Source organism: Pteropus vampyrus, unplaced genomic scaffold (assembly GCF_000151845.1).
Source record: "Pteropus vampyrus isolate Shadow unplaced genomic scaffold, Pvam_2.0 Scaffold557, whole genome shotgun sequence".
Classification (NCBI taxonomy): domain Eukaryota; kingdom Metazoa; phylum Chordata; class Mammalia; order Chiroptera; family Pteropodidae; genus Pteropus; species Pteropus vampyrus.
In genome coordinates, this window is record NW_011889338.1 from 166,206 (window position 1) to 179,070 (window position 12,865).

General features: G+C 37.3%; 1 pseudogene; it reads right to left on the reverse strand.

Annotated features, from left to right (window-relative positions):
- LOC105308203 overlaps positions 1–12,572 on the reverse strand; it is a 14,415-nt pseudogene extending 1,843 nt beyond the window's left edge.
- Between the last annotated feature and the right edge of the window lie 293 nt (positions 12,573–12,865).

The following is a 12,865-nucleotide window of genomic DNA, read 5'->3' on the forward strand; positions in this document are numbered from 1 at the left end:
CTATGCACAGTAGGACCTCAACAAATGAGAGCTATTATTATTAATATTTTTAAATGACATTTATTTTTGGTATAACTCTTCTAAAGTGTAGTATATAGATGTGATTTAGAAAATAGGATCCTGAGTTAGACCTCTTGAAATAGAATTTTGGTTCACCAATTCCTATCTGTGTAACCTTAAAGAAATTCTTTAATCTCTCTCAGCTGCAGATATCTCCCCTCTGCAATGGGATTAGTAAATATTTTTTTACATTTTAAGACTGATGAGTGAATTAAATGAAATGATGCATATAATTATTCTGGTGTGGTTGCTGTGAAATTCAGAGGACACTCGATAGAACTGAGCTTCTGTTCTTAATGTGAAAACGAATCAGTCTTTCATGGCCATCATTGATCAATACTCCCCTTAAACTGGGGAAGCCAACAATTATGAAGCACTTCTGGTCATTATAAACACAACATGTCTGTTACCTCTTTGACTGCCATGCAGCGCTTGTAATTAATGAAGATCCCTATGGCTCCTCTTTCAGAGACAGCCTGCCAAGTGAATTCTTCCAAAGAGAAGGAAAAGCATGTGGGCAACAAAGCTAAGAGGGGGGAACAAAATCACAGAACCATTAAAGTAAAAGACAAAGCATGTATGAAAGCATGTGCTCATGCGTACATGCTCTCGAGTGGGGATTTGTTGTATTAAAATCGATGGAGTTAATTGCAAAAATAGATAGATAAATTTGATAAACGACATTCAAATCTTCGATAAATCATCTCGTTTAATAAATCAGTGTCAAATTCAAGATCTAAAAATAAATTTTCACATGCCCCATGATAAAGTTTAAATGATAATAGAATGCTAATTATTTGAGAAGAGAAAAAAATCACTGAAGATCAATTTAGTCTGGGGAAGTGGGTAGAAATGGCTTTGCCAGAATATGAATATTTAAGCTGCGAGAAAGATGGGTAAAGGTTATTCAAGAGACAGTTAAAAAAGGTAAGCATCTGGGCTGAGGGAACAGAATTGCCAGTTGTCCTGTGGGTTGCTGAGATTGGTAATAGAACAAATTGGAGAGGTCAGTGACATAGATTACTTATCATTAAGGTCAGGAGGAGACAGAGTGTATGAAACGCACAATATGAGTTTCCTGTACTATTTCTTGTTGTGCCTCTCATATTGGTAATTTTATGTCTATTTGTGGACTAGTGGTCATGAGTGTTTTGTCTCACCATCGTCATTCAAGGTATTTATCTGGTGTCTGGCACAGAGTAGGCACTCAACATATACAAATCTTAGATGTATAATAAAAATCGAGACTAAAAACATCAACTATGACACAAAAAGGAAATCTTCAAGCTCATCATGAAACTGTTTTTTTCTCACTAAATGAGGAAACCAATGTCAATTTCTTAACCCAATAAAGAATCGTTACTTAAAGCTGCAGACAACAGGATATTGACATTAAAACACTAAAATGTTTGTGTTAAATTCACAAACAGACCAAGGTAGACCACTCAAATTAGTCATTTGATATTCTCCTGAACACTTAAAGAGATTACTAAGATGATGAAAGAAAATTAACCTGAGTACCAAATGTCTGAAATAATTATATTATTTGTAGATAACTTTGTGGACAGTAAGGTGAAACAACAATAACAATATGGAACTATTAAGTGCTATTGGTGAGTCAAATCTACTTCAAAAAGAGTTAGGAAATGTAATAGAAAAACCCAATCACACGAGAAACAAAATACATAATTCCTCATGCATAGTGGATCTCCAGTTAGTGGTTAATGAACAAATAACTGAACACAGGAAATTGAGAGGACCCTACAATTATGGAAAAGAGTAGATAAGAGAAGGAGGCTCTCTAGAAAATAACACTTATTGGAGAGAGGCTCTAGATTCCAAGAAGAGAGAAAAGAAAACAGATCAAAGGCCAGAAAAGACAGGTTCAGGGGACACAAATGTACCTTGAAAATAGGGAGACTTCATCGTTGGACTAAACAAGCATGAGATTGTCTTAATCTCACTATTGTAGAGATAAAGCCCAGTACCTGCTTTCTCTCTCTTCCTTTTTATTCCACCAGCCCTCACTGGGACACCGTGACCCTCTCTGAAGGTTATCACTGAAGCTTTCTGTTCTCCAAGGTCTGACCCTGGAAAGCCCAATTGCATTTTTATTTGACTGGGAGCAGATGAATATTGGCAAAAGGCAACAAGAACACGCTTAAAGTTTCCAGCATCTCAAGGGTTGAATTCTCAGAGCTCCTCATTAAGTAATTGTTCTATTGTCTTTCCACTGTCCAAACAATTCAGCTCCCTTGGAGTAAAAAATTAAAAATGAAAAGTTTTCATCGATGTTGTGTCTGTGCAAGAAGTGAAGTGAGGGAGATATATTAATTTCCTCCAAGGAGAAACTCTTCTTTCTTTGGTTTAACTTAAAATTACAAAGTGTCCCTAAAGTAAGTTTAATTTCTACAGGAGTCAAACTCAGGAACCAACTTTCTGTGATGTTCTTCCCTTGATTAATCTTCGGAGATTTTATGTATCTCTTTATGTCCACAGTGTCACAGAGGCAAAGATATTCTTTCTAAATCAAGCACATCAATTAAGAGTTTGGATTCTGTTGAAAAGACTGACAAAATGAAGACTGCAAAAATGTTTTTCAACTTTCAGGATCATTTATTTTTTTCTGAAAATCTGAATACAATTAACTGTGCTCAATACTATTTAAGCATTATTTTAGGTTCTTTATAAAGTATCTCACAATTTGTAAATTTGAGAATTCACATTTCAGTAACTGGAAAACTAAAATTCGACATATCAACAAATTTACTTACAATTGATGTGAGTATGCAAAATTTCATATGCAACACATGGACTTTACTATTACAGAATTCGGCCTGTATAAACTGGCTTATACATAAACAATTACTCTTTACTTATCTCTCCTGACCTATGAAGTATTGTACCAACAGATTCCTCCCATAGCTTTTCACTAGGTAAACATGATTCCTCCCTTTAAGATAAGGTGAAAAAATCCTAAATTCCCATCCAGAAAATATAAGTTAACCCAGAATTATCAAATTCTAAAGTTTCAGCAGTCTTTTACCTAAGTAGTACTGGAGGAAGATGCAATGTTGACCAAAAGAACAAAGTTTCTAATTAAATTGTTTTAGTGGGTCTCAAATTCTGTGACAGATTTTTGGTCAAATTGTTTCCATTAATAATTACTGATTTTGAAAACTAATAACTTAAAAACTGCTACACATACAAAAAACCAAATGGTTCACAAACATTCTCCTTGCCTTCTGAAAGTTTTCCGATGCATTGTAATCACTAACCAGTCTTTTACAGTTAAATGACTGAGACAAACAGTTCTGCGACCGTTCATCCACCACTGATTAAGACTGGATGACAGGTATTGGGGATACTATTTATTTAGCTTCTGAGTTTTCTGAACAGACGTGGTGACTTTGCCAGCTCCAGCTCTCTTCTTCTCCACTGCTTCGATGAAACCCATAGCAACTGTCTCATGTAACAAACAGCAAAATGGCCCATGGGAGAAGCTCTCAGCACACGTGGGCTGCCAGGGACCATATCAATGATGGAGGCATCACCAGATTTCAAAACTTCTGGCCATCTTACAATTTTTTTTCCAGAACGATGATTAATATTCTTCTTCTGATCAGCAAATTTGCAAGCAATGTGAACTGTGTGACAATGAAGTACAGGTGTGTATCTGGCACTGATTTGGCTTGGATGGTTCAGGATAATCATCTGAGTCAAAAGACCAACTGCATTTATTGGCAGGTCATTTTTGCCGTCACCAGACACATTGCCACATAGAATATCTTTGACAGACACCTTCTTGACATTGAAGCCAACATTATTTCCAGGAAGAGCTTCACTCAAAGCTTCATGGTGCATTTCAACAGACTTTACTTCAGTTGTTATGTTGACTAAAGCAAAGCTGACCACCATGCCAGGTTTGAGAGCACCAGTCTCTACTTGGCACATACGGACAGTACAAATACCACCAATTTTGTAGACGACCTGGAGGAGCAGATGCAAAGACTTGTCAGTTGGACGAGTTGGTGGCAGGATGTAATCCAGAGCTTCAAGAAGTGTGGTGCCAGTAGCATTGCCACCTTTATAGGTGACTTTCAATCCCTTGAACTGAGGGATGTTAGCACTTGACTTCAGTATGTTGTCACCATTCCAACCAGAAATTGGCACAAATGCTACCATGTCAGTGTTGTCGCCACTTTTCTCAGTGTAGGTGCTGACTTCCTTATTGATTTCCTCATGTGTCTTCTGGTGGTAGCGTGGTTCAGTGGAATCCATCTTGTTAACACCCATAATTAATTGTTTCACACCCAGTGTGTAAGCCAGAAGGGCATGATCATGGGCCTGCCCATCCTTGGAGATACCTGTTTCAAATCCACCAACACCAGCAGCAACAATCGGCTAGCCTGAGATGTGCCTGTATTCATGCTTTTGATAAAGTGTGTCCTGGGGCATCAGTGATGGTTACATGATACTTGCTGGCCTTGATATCAAAGGTGACGCTGGTTCATGTTCAGCTTTCAGTTTATCGAAGATCCAGGCATACTTGAAGGAGCCCTTCCGAATCTAATCAGCCTTCTTCAAACATTTTTTGATTTTCTTTTTTTATTTTATTTTATTTTATTTTTTGTCAATCTCAATGCATTTATAGATCAGATGACAAGTTGTGGTAACTTGCCGGAATCTACGTGTCCAATGACAGCGATGTTGTTATGAGTCTTCTCCTCTTCATTTTGGCTTAGATTTAGTGGTAGTTTTCACAACCCCCATGTTCTGGCGACAAACCCAATGTGAAAAAAAAAAAAGGGAAAATTGTTCTTGACATTTGCTGTTGACACGGACACTTTATTGACTTATGAGAGGGCTCTATTTACTAATACATCTAACTAGAGGGACGAAATAATCCATGTAGAGTGAGCTGAAGAGTGAGTATTCGACAAATATAGGTGACATATATAAACCACTTATAACGTTTGTAGGGGAAGGGGAGGAGAGAGAAAAGCATGGTGTAAAGGAAGTATAAAACATGGGAGAAATTTTTTAAATTTAATAGAAAATAGAAGAAAATATTAGTTTAAAAAAGAATGATCATGTTTACCAAGGAATTTGACATGCAGGAAGTGCTGACGACATAATCGACAGGATGCAATATACACCCTAAATCAATGACAATCATAGTATACTGTATCTTTAATAGAATACATGGGTCCATAAATCAAGGGTTGGAAACAGAAGTGGCCCCTTCTTATGACACTTCCACTCAGCCACTTTGGATATTTATGCTTCCGGTCTCCACATGCCTTTGCAGGATACACTTCCAGAAACATGGCAAGGCCCTATTAAACTTCCTGCTGTGCTGCTGCCTGATACTTCAGGACCCTCGTGTCAGATAGAGAAGTCACCATCCCAGCAGGAGTAACTGATCCTGGTCATCAGTGTCAATGTGTGACTATGGCAATGGGCATGGACTGGCACACCACTATTTTCAGTAAGTCACTGGGAGCAGCTTAATACAAACACAGTGGTAGATGCAGATGGATTTTGGATAGTTATGCTCTCCACAGCAAAAGATCTAAGTGGTGGGACCCTGGGGGAGCCAACTTCCTTTAGCTGAGGGTTATTCTCAAAGAGGGCTGAGGGCTGTCAGATGGCTGCACTCCCTGCTCTTGGAAAAATAAGTCCCTAACCCTGCAATACAACACAGCATTCACTGTAGTCCATCCCTTGGGACATTTGGATGAACTTTTAAAATTGGAAATATAATTGACATATAACCTTACATAGTTTGAGGTACACAACATAATGGTTTGATATTTGTATAATTGTGTGAAGTGATCGCCTCAACAAGTTAACATCCATCACTACCTATAGTTACAACTTGTTTTTTCTTCTGATGAGAACTTTTGAGATTTACTCTCTTATATGGAGGTTCCTCAAAAGACTAAGAATTAATCTAGCGTATGATCAAGCAATTCTTCTACAAGATATTTACCCCAAAGACTTGGAAACTCATATCGAAAAAGATATTTGCACATTGATATACGTAGCAGCATTATTCACAGTGGCCAGGACGTGGAGGCAACCGAAGCATCCTAACATAGATGATGGGCTAAATAAGCTGTGGTACATATATACAATAGGATATTACTCATCCATAAGAAGAGATGAACTATTGCCATTTGCAACAACTTGGATGGACCTAGAGATAATCATGCTAAGCGAAATAAGCCAGACAGAAAAAGCTGAAAATCACATAATGCCACTTATATGTGGGATATCAACCTAAAGGCAACAAATGAACAGGACAAACAAATAGAGACTCATGGACATGGACAATAGTCTAGTGGTAACCAGAAAGGATGGGAAAGGGGGAAAGTTGAAAGGGTAAATGGGGTCAAATGTGGTGACAGAAAGAAATCTAACTGTGGGAGGTGAACACACAGTGTAAATATATACATGCCTTACTGTTAAAGTGTACAGCTGAAACTTATTAGATTTTGTTAACCAATGTCACCATTTGAAAAGTGGAAAAAAAGATTTACTTCCTTAGCAACTTTCAAATATACAATACAATCTTAAAACAATAATCACCATGCTGTATATTAAATATCCAGGACTTGAGCATTTTGTAACTGAAAGCTTGTGCCTTTTGACCACCATCAGCCATGTCATCTACCCTCTCACTTCTGGAAACTCTCATTTTGTTCTCTGTATCTATGAGTTCAGTTGTTGTTGTTGTTGTTGTTGTTGTTTTGTTTTTGAGAATTCCCATATAAGTGAGATTGTACGGTATGTGTTTTTCTCTTTCAGACTTACTACAAATTAGTAGAACGTCCTCAAGTTTTATCTACGCTGTCATGAATGACAGAATTTCCTATGGTTGAATATATTCCATTATTTATATCTCTCTCTATCATCTATTATCGATTTATCTATCTATCTATCATCTATCTATCACATATTCTTTATCCATTCATTCATAGGTAACACTTAGGTTCTTCCCATTCCATATATGCTTCGCTATTGTAAATAATGCTGCAATGATCAAGGGACTACAGATATTTTTTCAAGTTAATGTTTCCATTTCCTCTGGATAAATAGCCAGAACTGAAATTACTAGATCATATGGTAGTTCTTTATGCAAGTTTTTGAGGAACATCCACATTGTTTTCCATAGTGGCTGTACCAATTTACTTTCTATTAATGGTGCATTATGGTTCCCTGATCTCCACATCCTGGCCAACATTTGTTATTTCTTGTCTTTTGATTGTAGCTATTCTAACAGGTGTGAGTTGATATCTCACTGTGCTTTTGATTTCCATTTCTTTGAAGATTAGTGGTGTTGACACCTATTCATGTGCCTGTCTGCCATTTGTATGTCTTGTTTGCAAAAATGTCTATTCAGATCCTCTGCCTATTTTGTAATCAGACTGTTTATCGTTTCGCTATGGAATTACATAAATTCTTTATATATTTTAGATGTTAACTCCTTGGCAGATATATGATTTACAAATATTTTCTCCCATTTGGTAGATTGTCTTTTTATTTTGTTGATGGTTTCCTTTGCTATACAGAAGCTTCTTAGTAGGATATGATCTCGCTTGTTTATTTCATATTATATGTTTTGCCTTTACTTGGATCAACTACTTTGCATGATTTTGGGGCAAAGCTTTTCTGTGGTTTCAATGGAACTTTTTCAGAGGAGAGGATGAGTAAGATACATTAAAAAGAGGAGGGTCTGTGGGAAGAACTAGAGCTTCTGCCACTGTCGGTGGTCTCGTGTTCAGAAAGGATACTCAGTGTCTTTCCTCTACTATCCACTCTCAATTCCCCTCACCTTTGAATAATATATCAGCTAGTCCAGATGGATTAACTGTTGGGGTGATCCTGACCTTCATCAATGAGGGTTTTGAGGTCCAGGGAGGTGCGATGCCTGGCCTAAAGTCACATAGCCAGTAAGATACAAAGTGGGGATTTAATCCCCAGCACTGTGGCTTGTGCCTACTTTAAGTAGACTTTCCATACTTCAACTAGTATTAAACATTGTGTAATTTCATTAAAAATAACAGTGAATGGACACAAAATCAAAGTTCCCTTTGTCATCTCTGAAAGTACAAGTATTTAAAAATATAACAATAATCAAATTTGTCAAACTGTAACTGTGATTATTGTAGCTTTATGATTATAATCTCATAATGTAACATTGTAACCATTTTTGTCCTTAAAATTCTATGACTATTGTAGTTTTATTGTAGTTTATGATTGTAAGCATTTTCCCTTTTTTGTCCTTACAATTTTATTCTCATTTTAATGTACATAAAAATGCCTTTTAACTAATGTGTAACTTTAGATAAAGAGCTTGCTTGCTTGAGAACCCCAGGAACAGACTTCAAAGGAAGCTGACTTGATTCCCAGAATTTTTTGGGCCAGAAGACGGACTGCAAAAGGCCCTACTAATAAATAAAACAAACCAGACCTCTGCTGAACCAGCTCCACATTGCTTATTGGAGCAGGCAGTGAAGGATAGTTTACAGGCTCACACCTGAAAAGAGGAACTCCTCACCCACTCCTTGCTAATCCCTTTGTTCCACTTACCTCCTTGCCAGGTGGCTTGAGAAACAAGCCAAGGCTAAGAAGACAAGAGAGCTGGCCCAGGGACATTCTCGCTCCCCTCCAGGATGAGGCTTAGAATTTCTCCCTTGTCCTTTACTCAGCCCCCTTCCTATAATAACCCCTGCAGAAACTGAAACAGGAAGATGATATTTATACCAGCAGTCTACCATCTTCTCAGGGTTCTGGCTTTTGAATAAACCTACTTTCCCAACACCAACCCTTTTCTCTCAATTATTGGCTCCCAAGCAGCAAGCAGCTGAAACTGAGTTCGGTAGGAACTCATCTTTGATGGGAGAACACTTGTTAAACCAGTTACAGCCTGGAAGGGTCAAATCAGGAAATAATGTTTTGTATGTAAACATGGATGGATATGTGGCCACTAGTAAATGCATCGAAATGTAAGTTGTGATTATCCTTTCGCTTTCCTACCATATCTCTTATTTGCATTTTCCAATTATTCTAACATCACTATATATTACTTTTTTATCATCTAATGCTTAAAAATACTGCAAAATATTAAGAAAATTAATCTAATGAAAAATTCAGCTAGTAAATATTAAAAATGAAAGTAAAAATCAAGGAACTTTTAAAAATAAAATATATTCACATTGATTATATTATTAACTATAGGTATTTACAAAGTCAATATAGTTATGGTAGTTGTTATTATAGTAAATGATATTAAATACACGTGCCAACAGAAGACTTTCTACTCTTCTAACATTTCCACTTCTCTCACCCATATATGTCCCTGTAATTCTTCTCCTATCATTGAGCCATCTTTAGTCCCTAAAAATGTTCCATTGTGTCCACTGGCTCAACCGTATTCAGAAATACCTCTCTTTATCTCCATTCCTCCACAAAACTCCACTGAAATCTCCTCATTCACTAAGACACTGAGAGAAAAGAGCTCAGAGACACATTGGTGCCTTAGGCTAAAATCTAGTACAGATGGATGAATGGATAGATAGATGATTTATACAAGGTAGAGAACTATTCAATAACATGACTGCAGTCAGAACCTCAATCTAGATCCAATGAGATTCAGGCCAGAACAGAGATTGCTCCCCATAAATCCCCTCAGACCCAGGAGTGTTGGCTCCAGAATAGGCCATTGCCCTTCCCAAGGCAAGTATGTAAGTTTTTCCCCCCTTATCTGGGGCAGGTCACACCCCAGGATGTCCATCCATCTCGATCTACCCTATATAATGCCTCAGCACCTGTCATTAAGCATGGAGGATATCCACGTCATATAGCTGTTGCCCAAGATGAGCATCATATGCAAGTTCTCTTAATAAACTCTTAATGTAATGATAGAGTTGTCAGCCTCTTTCTCTGGTCTCTTGGGAAATTTTATGAAACATGTAGATAGATGATAGATAGATAGATAGATAGATAGATAGATAGATAGATAGATAGATAGATAGATAGATACATAGATAAATAGATAGATAGATAGATATGCAGACAGAAATATACAGATATGCTAGATGTACTAGCACTAAGCCATTTGAAAATTCTTACTTGAATATTAATTTTTTCTGTAAAAATGTGACCTGGGGATCATCTGATCTCTAATATATCACTGAATATATCACGATTGCTGGCCGATATGTAAAACCTTAAAATTGGCTATTTGAACTCTTAATGTTGAACATGGAAGAGGGACAAAGATGTAGAGATGCTGAGGACTGCAAAGAAAAGATAGGAGAAGACCTTCCAAGAAAAACCTAACAATATTCTGAGTAAATAAAGTAGCATTTGTTTGTGCTGACAATACTCCTCTCCTCTCATCCAGATCATGATTATCACATTACATCACAGATATCACATGTCACACTGGAAGGAGATTATGAATTATGGCCCTAACAGAATTTATGAGATCTTATATTTGAAAAATCATTTATATACAGACTTCGGTGAATATTAAGGGGGTTCTTTCATGTACTAGTCAGCTTTCTACACTATTTTGATCTTCTAATAGCTTTATTCGACAATGGTCATATTAAGGGAAGAGTGAGTATGAAGAATAATGTACCAGCTCTTAAGTTGTTTTAGCTTAGAAGGGAAACATCACTGCCACTCATATTTTATTGGACAGATAAGAATGTATTACCACATTTACCTTCAAGAGAGAAAGGAAATGGAATTCTCTGGGGTATGCAATAGGAAAGGATAACCAGAAATATTGTCAGTCAGTAGGAAAATCTACCATAGAAATGTAAACAACATGGGAATCCATGTGAAAAACTGGGCACACTGTTAGATAAAAATATAAACTCAGTGTCAGAGTTCTGAATTTGAAATCTGCTTTTACCACTTGGTTCTCTTCCTTCTGTAACTTTGAGGAAGGTTTTTGTTTTCTTTTGTTTTGTTTTAGCTCTCTTAGAGTCTCAATTTCCTCACCTCTAAAATGGGGACAGTAATCTTTCCTATTGCAAGATTACATAAGATAATAGAGAGCAGTTAGCATATGCTTACCATATAATATGCACTACAACATCAATTATATTTTGATATTTTTCAATCGTACTTTATTCACTAAAAAGAAATAAACATTGTTGGTCACACACACACACACACACACACACACACACACACACACACTCATACAAACAATACTAATCCACAATCGAACACATAGAAATAAATCAAGGTAACGATCAATAATTTACACATTCTGGGCCAAGACTACCAATAACAAACATATAGTAAATACTTCAAATCTAAATTTAGAACTCATTAGTGTAGAGGTAAGAAAGAAATCAAAGGACAAAATTTTTGGACAGCAGATAGGGTAGAAAGGTCATCAAAGAAATTACTGGGACATTAGTTGTTTAAATATGTGTTATGAATCAAGAGAGAGTAAAGTCATAGATCCTTTAGGAGTGGCTGAAGAACAAGATAGTTTGAGAGATTCAAGAGTAAGAACTTCAGAACAGGTTTTGCCACTGGCACGCAAAATATTTCTCAGTCCCAGAGCCAATGGATCCATCACAGACAAGATGCAGCTCTGCTGAAAGGCCCTCTTCATATCCTTGTTCCTCAGACTGTAGATGAAAGGGTTCAGCATGGGGGTAACCACAGTGTACATCACTGAGGCCTCTGAGACATTCTCAGAAGAGTGAGTCACTGCAGAAGTGAAGTAGACCCCAACATCTGTCACATACAATAAAGAAATAACTGTGAGATGAGACCCACAGGTGGAAAAAGCTTTTGGCTTCCCCTCTGATGAGGACATCTTCTTTATGGATGAAACAATTCTTGAATTGGAGAAAAGGATCCCCCAGAGGAGGAAAACAATCAGCACACCAGTCATAAAATATATCAATGTGCTGTTTAGAAAGGTATCAGAGCAGGACAACTTGAGAATCTGTGTCAGTTCACAGAAGAAATGTGGAATTTCAAGATCTTTACAGAAGTTCAAGTGCATCATCAGAGAGACATGGAGGAGGGATGTCATAATACCAATGAATCAAGTAATAAAAACTAGTGAGCCAAGAGGCCTGGGTTCATGATGACCACGTAGTGCGGGGGTTGACAGATGGCCACAAACCGGTCATAGGCCATCGCGATCAGAAGTAGAGTGTCCAGAATAGGATAAAAACATGGAAAAATATACCTGAGTGAGGCAGTTCATGTAGGAGATGGCTTTGTTCTCTGTATGGAGTGGTGCTGAAACTGATGTCAACAAAGGACAGGTTGGAGAGGAAGAAGTACATGGGTGTGTGGAGGTGGGAGTCAGAGCTGATGACCAGCATGATGAGCAGGTTTCCAAGCACAGTGATCAGGTACATGGACAGGAACAGCCCAAATATGAAGGGCTGTAGTTCTGGATCCTCAGAGAACCCAAGGAGGAGAAACTCTAAAATTCCTGTTTTGCTTCCTGCTTCCATGTAGTTGATATATCTATGAAGGAAGAGATAAGAAAAACATAAATTAGCACAAAGTAGCACCCTCCACATATTATAAATGTCATCTATGACATTCATGCAAGTTATTTATAAAGTTAGCCATTTTGTCTGAGTTGAGTCTCCATTCACTCATATATAGAATCCTACAAAATGGAGTCTCTTCAACCAAACACCTATATTAAGTATCCATTTTGTGATGATAAAACCAAAATGGAACCCCCACAGAATAAAGCCTAGAATTCCTGACCACCTATCTTAAGCCTCCATTTAATAAC